Here is a 22,430-nt window from a genome sequence, read left to right on the forward strand (position 1 = left end):
GAGGCACCTTCGCTTAGGGGGATCCTGAGGAGGGATTGGAGCGATAGGACAAGATACAGATATGAGATAGTGATTGGAGGAGCCCAATGGAGAAGAAAGGGTGACAGCATAAGCAGAGGGATTAGAGGTCAGGAAAAGGTCAAGAATGTTGGGCGTATCTCCAAGACGGTCAGGAATATGAGTAGGGTGTTGCACCAATCGCTCTAGGTCGTGGAGGATAGCAAAGATGAAGGCTAGTTCACCAAGATGGTCAGTGAAGGGAGAGGAAAGCCAAAGCTGGTGGTGAACATTGAAGTCTCCAAGAATGGAGATCTCTGCAAAAGGGAAGAGAGTCAGAATGTGCTCCACTTTGGAAATTAAGTAATCAAAGAATTTCTTATAGTAAGAGGAGTTAGGTGAGAGGTATACAACACAAATAAATTTAGTTTGAGAGTGACTCTGTAGTCGTAGCCAGATGGTGGAAAACTCGGAAGATTCAAGAGCGTGGGCACGAGAGCAGGTTAAGTTATTGCGCACATAAATGCAGCATCTAGCTTTGGATCGAAAATGAGGATAGAGAAAGTAGGAAGGAACAGAAAAGGAAAAGAAGATGAGGTTTAGAAGAGGAGAGGTGGTGTTCTACAGATTGAAAATTAGATCTTAGACCGCGAATGTTGCAGAAGTTAATGAAGAAAAAGATGAGGGGGGTGTCAAGACACTTAGGCAGTCCGACCTGGGGACATTTATGGTCTCCTTCCTAGATTGGGACTCCGAGGCTGGTGTAGGAGTCGCCATGATGATTTTAAAATTTTTGAGTGAAGGGTGTGTGTGTTATTAGGTGCTTGTAGTTTTGTGTGGAGGAAGAGAGTTGTCTTTAGAGGGCAGGCTGTGACTGCCCCCTTGTGTTGTGAGACACAAAAGGGAAACGTTCAGTGAGATCACAGCTGGGTTTAATGATAAGTTCACAGCACCCCTTGTACAGTGCTTTAGACCTCACTGGGAGTAATTATCGTTTTCGGCAGGTGTCTACTGCCTCTTCCTGAAACTACTATTACTACTACTATTACTACTACTACTACTACTACTACCACTACTACTACTACTGCTACAAAAAGAACATAACTCGTGGGTACTCACCGTTGCGGGAGGACGAGCCTATCTTGGTAACTCCTGCAAAGTAAAGAGAAAAAGGGCACATGATAAAAAAGTGAAGTCTTGCCACAATCCCTCACTTCGATGACACATAAATGATTCTCTTTGACTTGGCCTCAGAAAAGAGAGGGAGACAAGAAGTGACCTTTTCAATAAGACGAAGATGGATTTGTTCCCGGCAAACCACAATCTAGAGGAACTAATGAGAGAGAGAGAGAGAGAGAGAGAGAGAGAGAGAGAGAAGAGAGAGAGAGAGAGAGAGAGAGAGAGAGAGAGAGAGAGAGAGAGAGGGAGAGAGAGAGAGAGAGAGGAGAGAGAGGAGAGAGAGAGAGAGAGGATAATCCCTGTTGATATTGTTTCGGAAAAATTAATGATCAAAACGTCGTCTTTATCTAGCTCATATTTTTTTTAGTTTACAATGCCTGAGAGTTCTTTAATCCGTAACTCTCTTCAACCATGCTTCTCTTTATACTGTTTAAAACAAATGTTTGTCCGTCTCTTGTCCATTTTTAACTATATTATTTTATCATTTCATATATCTGACAACTTCTAAGCCCAGTTCTTTTATCATTAATTCCATATTCTTTCCTTTGTAGACATATTTAAGGCTTCTGCAGCTCTAAACATGCCTCACACGTGCCTCCCTTTTATAATGCAATAAGAAGTAAGTAACACTGTCTTTCTAATATTCCTTTCTTAGTTGCTCAGATTTTTTTTTTTTTACTCATCTACGAACTCATTAATCCATAACACACCTCCCCCTTACGTCTATTTCATTACTACCTTGAATAAATATAAATTGTCATATTTCTATTATCACTTCCAATTAAACTCATATTTTAGTTCCTTTTTTTTTTTTTTTCATCTATACAACAATTTCTTAATCAATAGCACACTTCAACGCTGCATCTCATTCCCTTTAAATCTCTCCTTATTCCTGACTCCTTCCCTTTCCCTGCTTCTCTACCCAGCAGTTTCTTAATTCACGGCAGACACCAACCCTTATCTCTCTCTCTCTCTCTCTCTCTCTCTCTCTCTCTCTCTCACTCTCTCTCTCTCTCTCTCTCTCTCTCTCCTCTCTCTCTCTCTCTCTCTCTCTCTTTTTAATCCCTGCCCCCTTCAATGCTCCTCTCAGTTCCTTAATTCACAACACACCTCAATCCTTATCTCTCTCTTTTTTATCCCTACCTCTTTCTCTGCTCCTGTCTCTCTACCCAACAACTCCTTATCCACACCACACCTCAAGCATGCATCTCATTTCCTTGTCACTCTTCCTAACCCTCCCTGTCTGTTGTCACCCTATTCCACACCACACCTGAAGCATGCATCTCATCCCTTTATCTCCCTCCTCTCCTCCTGCTTCCCTTTTTCCCGCCTGTTTACCTGCCTCCCCAGCCTCGTGACCTTGATACTCACCCCAGCGGCAGGATAAGGCGGTTCTGAAAAGTCTTGGAAAACCCCTCTGAAGGTTCGCCATTAGGGGACAGCTGCCGTTGAACCTTGGACATGGTGCCTGATTCGTGTCGGGTGGCTGGGTGGCTGGCTGCTGCTGCTCTCTCTCTCTCTCTCTCTCTCTCTCTCTCTCTCTCTCTCTCTCTCTCTCTCTCTCTCTCTCTCTCTGACACTGTTTTAATGGTCTTTCCTTCTTTTTATATCATCTATCCACTCAAAAGTCTTATTATCCGTTTATCCGAGGGTCTTCCGTACCACCATTATCTTCATTCTCTCATCCATCCGTCCGTCCGTCCGTGTGTGTGTGTGTGTGTGTGTGTGTGTGTGTGTGTGAGTTCGCTGCACTTGCTTTGGTTTGTTTTCTTCTCTTCACTTTTTTTTTTTTTTCGGTAATTGTTGTTCGTTTTCAGTTTATGGTATTTTCGTCTTCATTTTAAGTCTTTGAAGTAAATCTCTCTCTCTCTCTCTCTCTCTCCTCTCTCTCTCTCTCTCTCTCTCTCTCTCTCTCTCTCTCTCTCTCTCTCTCACTTTCTTTGTCTAAGGGGAATTTTCTTCTTGATCACTTTCTTTCTTTCCTCTTCTCTTTAGGTAAATGTCGAGTTCTCTTTAACTTTTTCTTTTCTTCTCTTTCACTACTTCAGGCAATGTCTATGAATGAGTTTCGGTCTCTTTCTCCCGTGCGCTCTGAAAAACTCTTAAAGGAACTGTTAAATTTTTTTTCTCTTTGTCCGATTTTTTATGAGTGTAATCTCTCTCTCTCTCTCTCTCTCTCTCTCTCTCCTCTCTCTCTCTCTCTTCTCTCTCTCTCTCTCTCTCTCTCTTCTGAAGCTCTCTCTCTCTCTCCTTCAATGTCTTTAATTTGCTCTTCAGGAAACCACTCAATTTTTCGCTTCTTTCTAACTTGCCTACCTTTCTATTTGCTATTCTTCTCTTTTTTCTTCACCTTTCTCCTTCATTTCCTCTAATTTGTCTATATTTGCTTTTTCTTTTTCTCGTCTTTCTTTCTCTTTCCCTTCCTCCAACTTGTCTATCTTTTCTATTCTTCTCTTTTCCTTCTTTCCCTCCTTCACATCCTCTGTTTTCCTGTTTGCTATTTCCTCACTTTTCTTCTTTAATTTCTTTTTTCTTGTCTATTTCCTCTTCTCTTCTTTCACCTCTTTCCTTCTTCTTCACTTCCTCTGATTTATCTTTTTATTTCCTCTTCTCTTTTTTTTAACTCTTTCCTTCTCCTTCACTTCCTCTGATTTGTCTTTTTTTATTTTCTCTTTTCTTTCTTCACCTCTTTCCTTCTCGTTCACTTCCACAGGTAATGTCTATTATGGGTTACTTCTAGGTGTCTCCCCTCCACTGATTCGCCATCAAGAGAACTGATCAAGGAGGGAAGGAAGCAGCAAGGGAGCGCTTTGTCTCGTGGCACTGTGAGGGTTCCTCCTCTGTCCCCTCGTCTTAGGTACGTTTTTTTTTTTTTCGGGCGGGGTCTGAATGTGTCTTGCCCTCCCGCTCTCTTCAGGTGTTGCAGGAATTACAGGTGTTGACTTCCTCCTCCTCTCCCTTCCTGGTCTTGAGTGGGAGAGTGTATTTGTGTGTTTTTGTGTGTGTGTTTGTGTGTGTGTGTTTATTTAGAGTTGTTGTTCCTTCCACGTAGTTTTCTTTGTCCTCTATTTCTTGTTTTTTTTTCACTATTTGTTCCTGTATTTGTTGTGTTTCACTATCTGTTGTTGTTTTTCCTGTTTTATTTATTTATTTTTTCTCTCTCAGTGTCTTTTTCCTTTTTTTTTTTTTTTTGTTTGTTTTTTATCACGGTGAATGTGGTTCGTTATTTCCTTATTTTCTGGCCTAACCTGCCGCACTTTTTTTTTTCTCTTCTCTAATTTTTTCTTATTCTTATTCTTATTTTATTTTTTTATGATTTTCTCGTACTGATGAAATTTCTGCCCTGCATTCTACACGCGTCTAAATTTAACACACACACATACGCACACGCACATATTTTTATTTCTTGTCACTTATTCATTTCAGACCGTCGACCTTGCTGTCCTTTTTTCCCCTTTGTGTAAATATCAAAACAAAAAAAAAAACAAAAAATTCACGATCCTGTTTTTTCTTCTAATTTTTTCAGCTCTTTTGTAAGTGGCGGGAAAGGGAAAATTGATGGAAGAGCCTTAATTCACGGCCCTTCTATATTTCTCTCTTCTTTCTTGGTTGAAGGGAATATTCTGCTTCTGAAGGACACATGAACACCACGGCGTCCTCCTCTTAACCTTAGTGCAGAAGGCAGGTCGCCAGGCTGGTTATAGGACTGAGATAGGATAGCGTCCGGCTTCTGTGTGTGTGCGTACGAGTGTCTTTCTCTTTCTGTCTTCCACGGTGAGTTTATTCGCCTTCTTTCTCTTCCTCACACCTGTAAAAGAGAGAGACGAGTGTAATGATGATAACATTGATGATGATGATGATGATGAGTGATGATGATGATGATGAGGAGGATGAGGAGGATGATGATGATGATGATGAGGAGGAGGAGGAGGAGGAGGAGGAGAGAGGAGGAGAACAAGAACAAGAAGAACAAGAAGATGAAGAACAACAATAACAACAACAACAACAACAACAACAACAACAACAAACCTCAGCAGCAACACCACGACCACCACCACCACCACCACCACCACCAACAACAACAACAAACAGCAATAACATAAACAATCTCTTCCCACACACTGTTGTTGTAATCCTCTGGCAACGCGCAGCTTAAAATATCCCAGGAAAGTATCGCAAATGAGTAGAATCACATACTGTATTCCTTGGTAATTTCCCGTCACTTCTTGCTCGAGCCTGGTCACTGTAATTCCATTTCTTAGTTATTTCCTTTTCTCTTCCTCCTCCTCCTCTTGTTCCTCATCATCCTCTTCTTCTTCTTCTTCCTCCTCCTCCTCCTCGTGTACCATCTCCTCATCCTTCTCCTCCTCCTCCTCCTAAAGCTACTTATGTATACTGTATCCTAGTCATATATTTTAACTATTGCCTTTTCTCTTTTCTCCTGTCTCCGTGTCCTGCCTTCCAGCTTGACTGATAACTCTCTATATTCCAACACGTCTCCCTTCCTGCTATTCTACTTGTGTTCTTTGGCATCTCTCATCTGCATCCCACACGTTCCCTTCACTCACTCCTGCTGCCACGTGCTCACCTAAATCTCCCCTCAGCTCATCTGTTTTTATGGGCTTTGCCATCTCATTAGGGCTATACTAAAAGGTCAAGGAAATAATTAATTGGATATTTACGATATTTTTTCATTAATGGTGTGGCTTTATTTATTTTATTTTATTTTATTTTTTAAACTATTATTCGAATTATCAAAACAGTCCTTGAGAACAGATATGTTTCAGTTTTCCGTCCGGTTTTTCTGGTCTGTCAGGGAAAGGGCGGTGCATGCTAACGAAGGACTTTGGATTTGGCGCTTGTGAACCGTTACCCTGAGTGTATGTCCTTCCTACTCTCGGACCGTGGCCAGGGTGGGAAGGGCGTCCACTCGGGGTAACACTTCCTAAATGACAAAACGTAACTTGCACTAAAGCTTGTTGAAACCTGTCGAGATAAAGACAATGAAACGTTTAAGCAAGCAAGTCTTATGTATGAGCCACGGGTTTTTTCAATGGACACGCAAGAAGGTATTGCAACGCTTGATGAGTGATAACGCACTAAAACTTGTTAAAATTTGTCGAAATCAGACGCCGAAACGTTTGAGGAAGCAAGTCTTATGCAGGAGCCTCTTTCAGTAAACAGACGAAAAGCTACTTGAAGAGTCTTGAAGATACTTGAAGAGTCTTGATGGAAGCTGGCACACCACACTCCGATGGCAGTAAAAACATGCAGTATACAAGAAAGTACGCGATAAAAAATAGAGCGATGTGACAAATATTAAATCATTCTCTGCTTTGACGGGATATAAAGAACACAGGTACTAACTGATAATCCGTGGTGTTACTTTTGATCCGGAGCCCATGAAAGATGGACACAGTTTATAACAATACGCCATCGTCATTATCACCCTCACCATCATAACCACCACCTTTAGCTACAACACCACCATTTCACAACATAACATTGATCTTTTCCCAACCTTCTTCACTTATCTTTATCAGCTGCCTGTCTACTTCCATTAAGGACCCTCCCAGCACAACCTGTCTCCTCTCTCCACCTAGGCCGTTCCTCTCTCCATCTAGGCCTATATTCAGAACCACTCTGCTCTCACCACGACTATTTATAAAGGCCACAGAGATGATTACCTGTCATCTCATTAGTGTTTCTGCTGTTAATGCTGTGGAAATTTTGCTAATCTGTCACTAGCACTATAAAAAACACTCTTAAAACCCGTGTCACTAGAGTTTTGAATGTAGTGAGGATGCGGCGCAGAAGTGTTTCAGAATATGGTCCTTAATGACAAAGCCACATAGTCACAGATCTTTTTATCCTGCAATGAGATCACTGCTCAAATCACAACACTCCAAAATCTATGTAGTGTAAATAAACAAGTAAATAAATAAATAAATAAATAAATAAATAAATAAACAAAACACCTTGAATACACAGAATAAAGACAGGTATGAATAAAATAAATCCGAATAGTGTGCATGATGGCTGGCGGCGCTGAGGTGACGAGACCAAGCCTTCAGAAACCCAGCAAAAAAAAAAAAAAAAAAAAAAAAAGACAAGAAAACTTAGCAAACTTCAGTCATTTTGCTGGAACGAGGGGGCGAATGGAAGGGAAGAGGAGGAGGAGGAGGAGGAGGACAGAAATAAAACCGACGGACGAAGGAAAGAAGGAAGGCAGGAAAGAATAAAAGCGACGGGCGAAGGGAAGGAAAGAAGCCAGGAATAAAAAAAAACGACAACGAGAAAATGAATGAACGAGTAAGATGAAGGACAGAAGAGACAGTCGGGCGGAGTGGCCATCACAGAGCCACTAAGGAAATTGGGGCAGGGTTTCCGGTGATTGAGGGAGTGGCAGTGGGCGAATGTTTGACCGTCACCTGAGGCAGGGGAGGACAGGAGGAGGATGGTGAAGAAAATGAAGATGGAAAAAAAAAAAGCATGAAAAAAGGGAGATGGATGAAGGAATAGGCTGCGGATGAAGAGGACAATGAAAACATAAAACATGGAGAATGAGAAAGGATGAATGAAGAGACAAGCAGAACTTGGATAAGAAAATAAAGACAAAAGCAACATAAAAGAAAAAAAAAAAGAAGGAACACATGAAGGAACAGGAAGAGAATTAAAGAGAAATGAATGCAAATACAACATGGAGAAAAGAAATGAAGGAAGAAATAAATAGGGAATATGAAGATAGAACAAACTGATGAGGAAAGTAAGATGGAGAAAAGCAGAAGGGATATACAGGAGAAAAGAAAAGAATGAAGGGAAAAAGAGTGAAAAACCTAGAGAAAAGGGAAGAGGTGCAGGGGTCGTAAAAAGAGAAAGGACAAAATCATGACAAAAAAAAAAAAAAAATCAAGAGGGTAGAGAAACAGAGGGTCAGGGAGGAAGAGGAAATCAGGACCTGCAAAAAGAGAAGAGTGAGATGAGAGAAACACGGAACTCGTAAAATAAGTATATTGTAGAGTTGCAGGAGGGAGAGGAGAGAGCAGAGGGCGAGGCGAGGCGAGGCGAGGCGGAGGACGGATAGATGGAAGAGGGAGAGGGCGGTAAGAGGAGCGGAAAGAGGGCAGGAAGCGCAGGAGGAGGGAGTACGAGAGGCTGTGTGCAGGTTATATGCCTTCCTTCACGAGGTGCTTGGAGCCAGAATAGTCAGACATTCAGACAGTCAGACAGTCACCACTCACTCACATCCTATCGATTCTACATTCAGACTGACCATTATTTTTTTCCATTTCAGCAATTATATTCACGTCGCACATAATCCATCTACATCAAGCGGGGAATACACGGACGTTGACCAAAAACAAATTAGACTGCACCTGATAACGTCCACACCGTAATTACACTCCAATCCCCTGGCGCTCGTGAAGGGACAGGCCCCGGACACAGCTGACACTGCAAGTAATTAAGTGCCCACAATGTTATTTTTACAGCAGGAATAGAGATGTAGAGCTAAACGTCCCTGAATAGAAAGCGTCAAAACAGCATGAAGTGTCCGAAGCACTGAGCATTGAGTGCAGGCTTATTGTTACAGGAGCGAACCGGTTTCCTATTCTTCTGTTCAAGGAAACCCTGCCTCTTGTCCCTTCCGCACCTGCATACGAGCACACAGTGAAGGCCTTCCCAAAACCACAGCTTCCGCCTGCAAATAAACGCTTGACGCCTTTCACTGCTATCCTGTCCTTACGCCGCCCGTTCAGAACAACATCCCCTTACTATGTGCGTTTGCGTGTTTCTGGTATCAACACGGCCCTTACAATATTACTCTCACCATTCAGTGTTACTACTCGTAAGACCCGTATTCTCGTTCTGGTCCGTGTTTTGGTCTCCTTCACGTCCTCGACCATACGTCCTCATCCATATTCTCTCCACCTTTGCTCCTTGCCCTCGTACTCGTCCCTCACCCCCTACTCCCAATATCGCCTACACATTCAAGTCCTCTCTCTTTCTCTCTCTCTCTCTCTCTCTCTCTCTCTCTCTCTCTCTCTCTCTCTCTCTCTCTCTCTCTCCTCTCTCTCTCTCTCTCTCTCTCTCCCTCCCTCTCCGCCTCAACTCAACCGCCTGCACCTACATATCACCAATAACCGGTTCACGTTTCCGTTTTCACCAAAATTCTTCGCCACCACTGCATGTATCCCTTTCCATTGCAGCTCCTCACCACTGTGCCTAACGCCGCAGCAACTACACCACTGCTGCCAACACTGCAACTTTACCATTACCGCACCACCAAGGACCCATGCAGCAAAAGCAATCACCGCCATCGCCACCGCCACCACCACACACCGCCACTATCACCACAACCACCATTACGTATAATCAACAAGTGTTCCCCTCTCGACCTTTCCCCTTTCCCTCGCTTCCCGCAGTATAGTCGACCTTACATTTCTCACTCTATTAGTTATTACCCCTATAGTTCATTCCTCACTTAGCTTCCGGCGAGGAGAGTGAGGGTGAGCGAGGTGGTTGGATAAAATGGTAAATTAATTTGTGTTCCCAGAATGCGTGATCTCCCTTTCTCTTTTTGTCCCACTTTTTTTTTTTTTTTTTTAACAGGAGAACTGCTGAATGGAATAGAAAGTGTTTAGGTAAAGAATTCCATATAGCGACTCCAGTCTTTTCCATGTTAATTCTTTCTTTGTGCGTGTGCGGTTTCTGGTTTATATAAAAAAAGAGAAAGGTTTATTAAAATTTCCACACACATACAAAGAGAGAGAGAGAGAGAGAGAGAGAGAGAGAGAGAGAGAGAGAGAGAGAGAGAGAGAGAGAGAGAGAGAGAGAGAGACAGAGAGAGAGAGAGAGAGAGAGTTTCCATTACACATTCTTATTCTGTCGACCTTTTCCTGTTTCATTCTTTGTTTTTCTTTTTCTCTTCTTTAATTTCCTCCATCGCAACTCTTTCTCTTACATCACTATATGAACTGCCGGGGTGATTTCCTTACTTCTGGAGGAGGAGGAGGAGGAGGAGGAGGAGAAGGAGGAGGAGAAGGATGAGGAGGAGGAGGAGGAGGAGGAGGAGGAGGAGAAACATTTTTTTTTTCTTTACTTCAACAATACTTAATGAAACAAATATGACAAAATAATTAAGCATGATGTGTTTGCGTGGAAATTACAATGGTTTCCTTTTATTCTCTATTTCGTCCTTGAAAGCTGACTGTAAAAATAAAAAAAAGAAAAACATTAAAGTTTGTGCGTGTATGTGTGTGCATGTGTGTGTATGTGTGTGTGTATGTGCGTGCGCATGTGTGTGTGTGTGTGTGTGTGTGTGTGTGTGTGTGTGTGTGTGTGTGTGTGTGTGTGTGTGTGTGTGTGTGTGTGTGTATGTGTCCGTCCCTCTTGTTTTTATATCTGCGCTATTTTACGATGACGGTGATGATGATGATGATGACGGTGGTGATGATGACGACGGTGGTGATGATGACGACGGTGATGATGATGATGATGATGATGATGATGACGGTGATGATGATGACAATGACAATGAAAATGCTTCTGATGAAAAATGACAGCGTAAAAAATAATGGTGACGGTGATATTGGTGACGGTATGGTGACGATGACGATGCTGATGATGATAAGCGAACGAAGGCAAAGTAAAGAAAAACGATAGCACCAACGATGAAGATAACGATAAAGGCAGTGACGTCAGTGATGGTAATGATGCTAATGACAGCGGCGGCGGCAACGATGGTAATGATAACGATGATCACTAGCACAATTATCTACCCACGCTATCTCTCTCTCTATCTCTAATTTCCCCCTTTGGTCACTATTTTTACTTTTGCCTGCCTTCCTCCACTCGCTCTACGCTTCACACACACACACACACGCATACACAAACTTGACAGATATGAGAAGGCGTAACATGATAATTCCACATTCCCGCATTACAAGTCTACAAAACGTAACTGCATCTGAAAATACGGTTGCCAAATAGTTTTCACCGATATAGAGCAGCGGATATGCATCGACGCGTGTATTGATGGACTTCCGGGTTTGACATTGATATTAGATTCCAAATGGGACGGAAAAACAAGAGTCCGGGTAACATGATGCATGTGCAGTTCCTTCTTTTTCATTAATATCATTACCATTCACGATCACAGGCAATGTTTCGTGACTTCTTAGTAAAGTACTGTGTGCGCGTGTGCATGTATTTATGTATATTTAAGCCTTAGATATACATGCACACATGATATACCTACCTGAGATTCTAAGGCATGTCATGAGTGTACGGATGCTAGTTGTCATGGTTAAAGAGTAACCACAAAGGGTAGCCATAAAGATTTTCACTTGTATGCATTACTGTATAACATTGTAACAAATAAACTATCTTATCTTAGCAGTTACAGAGCCAGATGGAGCATAACTAACTTCCAATAGCAGCTTCTTGTGAGTGGCAGGTGACAGCGGGTGGCGGAGATCTATACTGAACTCTCGGGAGACAAACCAGCCGCCCCAGACCGCCCCCCGCGCCAGCAGGAGGTACAGGGGCGGCAAGAGGATATGTACACCCATCGGCGCGGCAGACGGGAGGACAGAAAAGACATGAACTACGACATGAGACACTAACAACTCTGCCATGATAGACTCTTAACGACCAAAGTTTTCTTGTCCTGTCACTATAATGAGAACACTTTTTGTTTTTGTCTTGGCACGCTCTCAAAACGTCGCGACTTAGATCTTTGTCTCACGGTAATGTGTCAGTGGGAGAGATAGCGCTCATTTATAACCGTAGTGAGCGCCATATAACCTTGTAATTGTGGTGCTGTAAATCAAGTAATTTTCTCTCGAATAGTAATAGCAATCGCAGGAATTGCTAATGAAGTTACATCGTGTAACTGGTCTTTCAAACATCTGCTGTGTAATTTCCCGATTATTTCAGTGTCGCAAAAGTACGGGTATCAAAAGAAGAGGGGAGCTGGACGGGACGGGTCGGCGAGGTTCCGGTAACTTACTAGTGGAAGGGAGCGAGCAGGAGTGCAAGGCGGCAGGCGATGTGGGGTGAGCGCGGGCGACCACCTGACTGACGGTATAGGAGGGCGCGGCGCCACAGGTGACTCCCTGACGCAACAGGTGGACGAGCACGCAGCTACTGACGGGCCCGTGGGAAGGCAGGGGATGGGCGGGCGGTGCTATGAGGAGGCCGAGGGGAGATCACTGCTCTGAGGGGAGTGAACACGGCGCTCCAAGCCTTCCCTATTCCTTGCCGGCACACACACACACACACACACTCTCTCTCTCTCTCTCTCTCTCTCTCTCTCTCTCTCTCTCTCTCTCTCTCTCTCTCTCTCTCTCTCATTATGAACGCGCTAATGAAGAACGTTAGATTCCTAGATCCAGGCAGGTTATAAATACATACATACATACATACATACATACATACACACACACACACACACACACACACACACACACACACACACACACACACACACACACACACCACCACCTCCCTTACCTGCACACTGCATACCAAACATCAATAACAATGCCCTCAATAAAATGTATTGCCAAACCTCGCCCGCATCTAGATTCAAGGAGAGAGAGAGAGAGAGAGAGAGAGAGAGAGAGAGAGAGAGAGAGAGAGAGAGAGAGAGAGAGAGAGAGAGAGAGAGAGAGAGAGAGAGTCATCGGCACGATGAACTTCCACCGAGTAATTTTAACCCAATCTCCGGATACTGCTCGGATTGGCTTGGGATAATCCTGCAGGTTTTTTCCTTTGGTCTTGGCGTAAGTCGCGACTGGCTGGAGATAATATCGAAAGAAAAAGGAAGGTTACATTAATACATTAGGAGATATCCCATTAATGATTGATGTGTACGAAGGGAAGGGTATTTTAATGTTTTTCAATGATGACGGGAGATTTATTCATTTGATCTATGAAAATTAACGATTGATAAAATACTATATATACGTTTGGAAGGTTTTCGGATTTATATATACTGTAACTTATTTTTCTACCTTAATTTTCTGTCTGCCTTCATTGCCTTCTGTAATCTGTCATTGTTTGTCTATATGTCTTCCTGTTTGTGTGTCCGTCTCTCTGCCTGCCTGTCTGTCTGTCTGTCTATGTCTATGTCTGTCTGTATGTATGTATGTCGGTGTATCTGTTTACGTGTCTGTCAGTTTGTGTGTGTGTGTGTGTGTGTGTGTGTGTGTGTGTGTGTGTGTGTGTGTGTGTGTGTGTGTGTGTGTGTGTGTGTGTGTGTGTGTGTGCTCATCTCTCTCTCTCTCTCTCTCTCTCTCTCTCTCTCTCTCTCTCTCTCTCTCTCTCTCTCTCTCTCTCTCTCTCTCTCCCCTTTTGTCCTTTCATACACACAAAATTATGATAATGCCTCACAGACAATTACTTTACTTTTATTCACACTGCACTGTTATAGTTATTTTCCTCTCTCTATTGTGCATCGACGGAAAATAGACACCTGATGGCAATGCGCGTCTCTTCATGAAATTACAGATTGAAAGGTTGCGATGAATATTTGATGCTGCTTGTGTTTTTAAAGACGAGCGAAAGGCAGCGGCAGGAAACAGTCGCTAATGTACAAGTGTTGCGAGAGAGAGAGAGAGAGAGAGAGAGAGAGAGAGAGAGAGAGAGAGAGAGAGAGAGAGAGAGAGAGAGAGAGAGAGAGAGAGAGAGAGAGAGAGAGAGAGAGAGAGAGAGAGAGAGAGAGAATTTTTTTGTCTTTTTAGTCTTCGTCCAGTCTCTATTTCAAAGTATAAATAATAAATGTAATTACATTTTCTCCCCTATTTATATAAAGATGAAGATGCGACAAATTCTTGTGATGAATGTAGTGAGGCTAATTCTCTCTCTCTCTCTCTCTCTCTCTCTCTCTCTCTCTCTCTCTCTCTCTCTCTCTCTCTCTCTCTCTCTCTCTCTCTCTCTCTCTCTCTCTCTCTCTCTCACTCTTTCTCTCTCTCTCCAACCAAGGGAACTGCTCATACATTTTTAAAGACACATTAACGTACAGAATTATTTATCTCATTTATGATTGACGTATACTAACAGAAGGGCTTATTTCCTCAGTGCATTTCCCATCACAACTTTGTCTTTTTGTTTTCCTCTGTCATTGTGTCTGCCTCTGTCTAGACGTCCTTCTCTGTCTGTCTGTCTGTCTTTCTGTCTGTCTGTCTGTTTCTTTTATGTCTTTCTATGTGTCTTTCTGTCAATCTGTCTATCTATGTCTGTTTATGTGTCTATCTGTTTATATTTTTGTCAGTTTACGTATCTGCCTGTCTGTCCGTCTATTTTGTCTACATATATGTCTTTCTGTCAACCTGTCTATCTGTTTCTTTGCTGTACCAGTCTGTCTGTCTGTCTGTGTATGTCTATCTCTGTGTTCGTCTCTTTCTATCTGTCTGTCTGTCTGTGTATGTCTATCTCTGTGTTCGTCTCTTTCTATCCATCTGTCTGTCCCCATCTCTCTCTCTCTCTCTCTCTCTCTCTCTCTCTCTCTCTCTCTCTCTCTCTCTCTCTCTCTCTCTCTCTCCTTCCCGTCATATTCACGCCTGGAAACCTACAGGAAGCCGCAAGTTTTGTTTCCGTGACACCTCCAGCGGCCGGGAATCCCCTTCTTCCCTCCCTACTGCTCCCCGCCTCGCCCAGCCCTCCCACAGTCTCTCCTTGAACACCACGATTCCCTTCTCCCTGTGACGGGACGCTTCGTCCGCCGCCCACATTGATGGCGGATATGAGCAGTCTATGTCCGCCTTTCCTCGATGGTAGACATGAGAGCCCGTGTCCGCCTGGCCTTGGTGGCGGACATGCGGCGCCAGGCAGCTTCATGATTATTTTGTAAAGTTTATTTTATTAATATAACGCAACAGCATTACCACCGTGTTTCTTTGATCATCTCCACACAGAAGTAATAGAAGCTTATATATATTTATCTATTACATCCCGTCCTGTCTTTCTCCCTTCCCCTCCTCGTCTCTCCTCGCCTCGTCCCTCTCCTCTCTCAAGCTTCTTACATGCCCTTCCAGTCTCTCCTCTCTCCTTCCTCCTCTATTTTTTTCTTGTCTCCCCACTGCCTTGTCCTTGTCCCCTCACTTGCTCCCCATTTTTCCTTCCTTCTCATCTTGCTGCTGGTTTTCACTTCCCTTTCCTTGTTCTCCTCACTCCTTTCATCATTCGTATGCTTCAGTCTCCCTTCGTCTCATTCCTATCTCCTTTTCATACTCTTCCTCCTCCTCCTCTTCTTGCTCCTCGTCTTCCTCTCCCAATCCAGCTCCTTTCTCTCTCTCTCCTCTTCCTTTCTCTCTCTCTCCTCTTCCTTTCTCTCATATCTCGTTATCCTACGTTCCCTACGTCTCCTCACTTTTATTACTCTAAACTCCTTCCTCATGTCCTTCTTCCAAGCCTTCCGTCAATCCATCATTCCTTAAACAGTTCTCAGCTCAGTCCCTCCCTCTCCTGGGACATGTATACTCGTACAGTACGCAGCCGCAGGACATGACGCGTAAGCTATGTCTCTCTCTCTCTCTCTCTCTCTCTCTCTCTCTCTCTCTCCCACAGTGTCTTTCCTGCGTCCGGTGAGTCCATGTTGAGAAAAAAACGGCCCTACTATGACAAAAAATGACCCCATTCTATAAGACCAAAACGGCCCTACTTTTGTGATCAAAATGGCTCCACTGTCGCCAAATCGGCCCCACTGTCACCTAAACGGCCACATGTTATTACTCTTAATTCAATTTTGTTACATATTCAAATGTAATCTTATTTAGTAAAACAGCAGTACAGTATAAAAAAGCTATCCTGCCTAAGCCTTTGTTACCATGTTTGTTGCTACTTTTATAGTAGTGGAGGCAGTGACGACAACAACAACAAACATACACACTGCAACTCTACTTCCCTGATCTATCCATCAAACATGCGCAAGCACACTATGCAACACTCACCAGTCTGTGCCGCTCTGAGATGTCAAGGTGAAGGGGCAAGGTGTTCACAGGTGTAACACAAGGGCACAAGTGTACGGTTGTTATATCACGGATCAACTGCCGGTTCCTCATTCCCTTTTGAACTATTTCTGCTGTTCACCGCCAGAGTGCAGCACGTACGTGACGCATCTAAACGAGCTAGTTACCAGTCTCTTTCCAGCTAAAGCATAATTGGATTAGATAGATTACAATACTAATAATACAATAATATAATACATACAATACAATCAATGGTTAAACAGTAGTGGGTTAAACAACAGACTACGTCAGATTCCTTAAATATCAAAACGGACAGATATAAATAAGAACATGACGGTTTTCTCCTGCTATCCTATCGCCGGCCTGCTTGCCGGTCACCAAGATCTGCTATAATGACTCCCCTCTGCCTCTTAAGTACGACTACCCACTGCCCACCTCCCCAGTATGACTACTCGCTGCCCACCTCCCCAGTGCGACTACCCGCTGCCCACCTCCTTAGTACGACTACCCGCTGTCCACCTCTCCAGTACGACTATCCGCTGCCCACCTCCCCAGTACGACTACCCGCTGCCCACCTCCCCAGTACGATTACTCGCTGCCCACCTCCCCAGTACGACTACCCGCTGCCCACCTCCCTGTGTGGTTGTTAGCTAGTTGTGTGAACGAGTGAATGAGCGAGACTTGTGTGAGGCATGAATACGTGTATGAGTGAACGAGCTAGGCTTCAGTCATAAGTGTTAAGTGGAAGTGCGCGGCCTGGCGCCGGGAGATCACCTACCTCCAGCCTTCTGTTCACACCTTCTGTGAATAAACACCTGCACTGTTACCTGCGTTTCCTGTGCCCCTGCTGGTCAAGAGTCGAACATGGCGCAGTGAGTAGGATCAGGACAAGGCTGCAGTGGGTACGGCGCAGAATGGAGAAGCAGTTGGAGGCGCTGGCTGCCCTGCTAGCGCGACAGTCGGAGCAGAGTCAGGCTCGCGAGGAGCGTTTAACCCAGCTGCTGGAGAGAGTGGGGACACAAGCTCCCAGTCGCACCACGGCGAGCAATGAAGGCGAAACCACAGCCCGCAGCACGTCTACCCAGGGCGCGAGGTTCCCGACGTCCGCCACCATCATTCCTCACTTAACGGCGTCAGCATCTTTACGTGAGTTCGACACGTGGCGCCATAAGTTTGAAGGATACGTAACCCTCGCCAGGATAGACTGTCTCTCCCTGGCTGAGCAGAGGGCGGCACTCGCTGCTGTCCTAGACGACGAGTGGACCCGTACACTTCGCTACGGGATAAGCTTACCGAGAGACGCGGAGTTAAGAACCATCCTCGATGCAATGTGTGAGTACCTGCGAAGCCAGCGCAACATCATCATGGATAGAAGAGACTTCTACTCCCGCGTGCAAGAAACGCAAGAAGGTTTTGACGACTTTTTATGTGCTGTAAAGGAAATCGCCAATTTCTGTGACTTTTGCGACCAGTGCATAAACCATCAGCTGCGTGACAGAATTGTCGTTGGGACACGAGACGAAGTGGCTCTGAAACGCATGCTGGAAAACAAGAAACTCACCCTTGAAAACGCCATAGATATTTGCAGAGCATCAGAGAGCGCTAACCAGTGTAGTGCAGTACTAAGGGGCGGCTCTCACTCTTCGAGCCATGGTGTGAACGCTGTCTCGAACTACAGGAAGGGCAGTTTCGGGGGCTCAAGCCCCACGGGCTGTTATCGTTGTGGCAAAGATTGTCGCAGTGACAAAAGGGGATGCCAGGCAATAGATAAAGTGTGTCGTAACTGCGGGAAAAGAGGGCATTTTGCGAGTGTATGTCAGCAGACAGTGAGGAAACGACGAGGAGCTTCGAGGAGTTCCTCAACTGTCTCTCCTCATCGCGGTGCAGGCCCGAGGCGGGGAGCCAGTGCCAGTGTATACCAGCTCTTATCAGGCGTATACACAAAGACGGTGACGGCACGACCTGCGCCCCAGGTGCTCATTACCGCCACACATCCCGCTGGAAGAGACAAGATTACGTGGACTCCTGACTCTGGGGCCGAAACGACCGTTATTGGCCTCGACACGGCAACACTCCTTGGAATCCCGCCCTCCAGCTTGGCGCCCGCTGATGGTGATGGACTTTATGCTGCCGGTAATCACCCTCACCTGTGTAGGAACTTTCTCGTCGCACTTGCAACTGGGCGACAGGGAAGCTGAGACTGTTGTGAGCGTGGTGAAGGAGGTGAAGGGGCGCTGCTTAGCTGGTACGATTCCATCGCTCTCGGAATCCTCCCCGAAGATTTTCCGGCTCAAATCCGACCGCTACGCAGGGAAGAACAGCACACCGGCAACAGCTCCATCAAGTACCCGACCGCCTCGCAGCCACCTCTATCTACGCCCACAGAAGTGATCAGCTGGCCTCATTCCTACGACCCAACGCCACAGCAGCGTGCGGGGCACGCTGCTGCTGTGATCAAGGCCTTTCCCAGCGTCTTCGAAGCAAAGGAAGGTTTACGTGCAATGGCTGGTGGATCCATGGCCATCGAGTTGACAGACGACGCTCGACCCTTCGCCGTAACAGCATCTCGTACAATCCCTTACAATTGGCGTGAAGAAATTAAGAGCCAGTTGGAAGAGCTGCTTAACAAGGGAATCATCGAGAGTGTGGACTACCCTACGGCATGGTGCCACCCCATCGTGCCTGTCCCAAAAAAGACATCTGGTGTAAGGCTGTGTGTTGACCTGACACGACTCAACCGTTACGTGAAGAGGCCCGTGTATCCAGTGCGCTCACCTCATGACGCCATCGCCTCGATCGGGACCGGAGCAGTTTGGTTCACCACTCTTGATGCCAAGATGGGGTATTTTCAAGTCCCCATTAGAGAAGAAGACCAGGATTTAACCTGCTTCATAACACCTTGGGGTCGGTACAAGTTTCGGCGAGCGGTTATGGGTCTCGTCTCGTCTGGAGACGAGTATAACCGTCGAGGAGACCAAGCTCTCGGCGACATACCTAACACCATCAAGATCGTGGACGACATCCTGGCCTATGACTCCACCTACAGTGCGCACTTAGCCCATGTCATTCAGATTGTGCGGCGGTGTGACCAGCACGGCATCACTCTCAACCCACAGAAGTTTACATTCGCGGAAAGAGTGGTAGATTACTGTGGTTACTCTGTTTCTGGACAAGGCTACACGACAGACTCAAAGAAAGTTAAGGCAATCTCTGACTTCCCACGACCACAGCACATCACCGACTTACGATCATTCATGGGTCTTACAAACCAGCTTGGAAGCTTTTCTCCTGCTGTGGCTGCAGCTGCACAACCCCTCAGAGATCTCTTACGCCCGAAGAACAGTTGGTGCTGGTCTCCTAACCATGAAGAGGCGTTTGAGAAGGTGAAACAGTGTCTCGTCAGCCCACCTGTCTTGGCATACTTCGACCCATCATTACCAACGATGCTACAGACTGACGCCTCAAGGATGCACGGATTTGGATTCGTTCTCCTGCAGAAGCACAGTGACCAGTGGAAGATGGTGCAATGCGGGTCAAGATTTGTTACAGACACAGAGAGCCGCTATGCAGTAATAGAGTTGGAAATGGCTGCAATCGTCTGGGCAGTCAGGAAATGTGGCACCTACCTGAAAGGACTTCACTTCGATCTAGTGCTCGACCACCGCCCGCTGATACCTCTCCTCAATAGCAAGTTGTTGGGAGAAATAGAGAACCTGCGGCTGCAGCGCATGAGGGAGAAGCTTGCTCAGTATTCTTTCACAGCAAGCTGGCAAAAGGGATCGACACACTGTGTGCCCGACGCCCTCTCACGTGCTCCAGTACAGGACCCAGTGGAGGAAGAGGATGCTGCTACTTCTGGTGACCTCGACCCTCTCCACTCAGCGGTCATCTCAGCGTTATCTGCCACCAATGAGGACGGCGTCCGCTTAGCACCACTCCAGGATCAGACTGTGGAAATGGTACGTGCCGCAGCAGCAAGAGACGGGGAGTACTGCTTGCTCAAGAACGTCATCATCGAGGGCTTCCCTGATCATTGCCACGACCTCGATCACCGCTTGCGTACGTACTGGCCGGTGCGCAGTCTGCTGGCCGTAGACGACGACCTGGTGGTTTACGGGCCGAGGCTTCTTATTCCTCACAGCCTCCGCCGAGAAACACTAGAGCGACTCCATGACAGTCATCAGGGGATGGAGCGCACCAAGCGACGGGCCCGACAAACGGTGTACTGGCCTGGTATGGACAGAGACGTTGAGAACGTCGTTTCTGGATGCTCACTATGCCGTCCACTCCTACCAAGCCAAGCCAACGAACCTCTCTGGCAGGACACGGACACACCCAGCAGGGTGTTTGAGTCAGTTTCTGCAGACTACTTCCACGCAGCAGGCCGTACATACCTCGTGTATGTAGATCGCTTGTCTGGGTGGCCTCACGTGTCTGCATGCTCACGTCCAGCATCGGCTGATCAGCTCGTTCGTGTCCTTCGGGGTGTGTTCGCCGACACGGGCGTGCCTGTTCTCCTGAGGACTGACGGTGGACCGCAGTTCACTTCTTCATCGGTACGGCGCTTCCTGGCTCGATGGGGGGTGGAGCATCGTGTATCTTCACCTCATTATCCACGCTCCAATGGTCACGCCGAGGCAGCGGTCAAGTCCGTGAAGAAGCTGATCCTCACGACCACACAGCAGGGACACCTGGACGAGGATGCGTTCGCTCGCGGGTTGCTGGAACTGCGCAACACTCCGAGGGCGGAAGGGCGATCACCAGCACAAGTCCTCTTCGGTCATCCTATGAGGTCCTGTGTCCCGGCTCATCATCGCTCATACGCTCAGCAGTGGCAGCGCGCTGCTGATGAGTGCGACGCCAAGGCAGAGCGACTGAGGAAGAAAGCGAAACTTCGCCACGACGCGTCCGCCCGTACTCTTCCTCTCCTGCACCTCGGTGGCCACGTCGACGTTCAAGATCACACGACAGGCCTCTGGGATCGCCTGGGTGTCATCGTGGCTGTTGGGCGAAGGAGAGACTACCTCATCAAGATGGGCAGCGGTCGCGTGATGTGGCGTAATAGAAGACACCTACGCCCACACAGACCTCTTGCTCCCCTTCCTGTCGAGCAGCACACCGCTCATGGCGGTGCAGCGCTTCAGCATCAGGGTCACGAGGAACACCACCATCCCGGCAGCCCGGAGCATCAGGGTAACGGGGTACACCGTGGCCGAGAGCAACCAGAGCGTCGAAGCAGCCGACAGCGTAGGGAGCCGAGACGACTGCAGGTGCGGTGGCACCGTAGCACCTACGATTAGTCGTACGTGTTCATTGTACGCTGTGTTTGTTTTGTGTATATGTACCGTGTTTTCTGTACTTCAATCATTGTAACTTTGTTTCATGTGTTACGGTAGCCATAACAAAGATAAGGAATCTTCCTTATGTCTCGGGGGAGGTGTGTGGTTGTTAGCTAGTTGTGTGAACGAGTGAATGAGCGAGACTTGTGTGAGGCATGAATACGTGTATGAGTGAACGAGCTAGGCTTCAGTCATAAGTGTTAAGTGGAAGTGCGCGGCCTGGCGCCGGGAGATCACCTACCTCCAGCCTTCTGTTCACACCTTCTGTGAATAAACACCTGCACTGTTACCTGCGTTTCCTGTGCCCCTGCTGGTCAAGAGTCGAACACTCCCCAGTACGATTACTCGCTGCCCACCTCCCCAGTACGACTATCCGCTGCCCACCTCCCCAGTACGACTACTCGCTGTCCACCTCCTCAATAAGACTACCCGCTGCCCACCTCTTAATATGACGTTTGCTGATGGGAAATATTTGACCGAGGGCAGTTTAGGATTAAATGAATTAGAATGAAGATGTGTGGTTTAGAAGTATGAATAGAACATTAAGATGCAAGTAAATATTGTTAGGTAATGTATTAAATCGCATATCGACATCATTACTTATCTCACCTACATCGGGAACTGTAATAATTTAAAAGAACATGTGTGTAAACAAATAAGCCACCATTAACGCAAGTAATGCAGGTGATTTATTTTACTACTTAATTTAATACTGCTTATGACAGGCGGCTCACATAATCAGATCATACTTTATAACTTCAATGTTTGCTATGAAATAAAAAAGAAAAAAATTCAAACAAACATGTCAAATATTCGTTGTCAAATATTCGTTACTGTTAAAAGCAGACTCATCATGGCAAGCAGTATATACTTTAGTAGAGAGAACACTCAGACCAGCATGCAAACCTAATATTATTGCCGTACTCCTTCCTGTCACTAGAAC

General features: G+C 46.0%; 2 long non-coding RNA genes across 2 annotated transcripts in view; both read right to left on the reverse strand.

The window, feature by feature from the left end:
* The window catches only part of LOC135101123 (uncharacterized), an 81,783-nt gene extending 78,731 nt beyond the window's left edge, over positions 1-3,052 (reverse strand). Inside the window, exons 1-2 of the long non-coding RNA XR_010269045.1 lie at positions 2,548-3,052; positions 1,117-1,149 (exon numbers count right to left, since the gene is read on the reverse strand). This is a non-coding gene — a long non-coding RNA (uncharacterized LOC135101123). The remainder of the gene's footprint in view (positions 1-1,116; positions 1,150-2,547) is intronic.
* Positions 3,053-4,066: 1,014 nt separating this feature from the next.
* The window catches only part of LOC135101124 (uncharacterized), a 126,494-nt gene continuing 108,130 nt past the window's right edge, over positions 4,067-22,430 (reverse strand). Inside the window, exon 3 of the long non-coding RNA XR_010269046.1 lies at positions 4,067-4,984. This is a non-coding gene — a long non-coding RNA (uncharacterized LOC135101124). The remainder of the gene's footprint in view (positions 4,985-22,430) is intronic.

Source organism: Scylla paramamosain, chromosome 6, assembly GCF_035594125.1.
Source record: "Scylla paramamosain isolate STU-SP2022 chromosome 6, ASM3559412v1, whole genome shotgun sequence".
NCBI classification, from domain to species: Eukaryota; Metazoa; Arthropoda; class Malacostraca; order Decapoda; family Portunidae; genus Scylla; species Scylla paramamosain.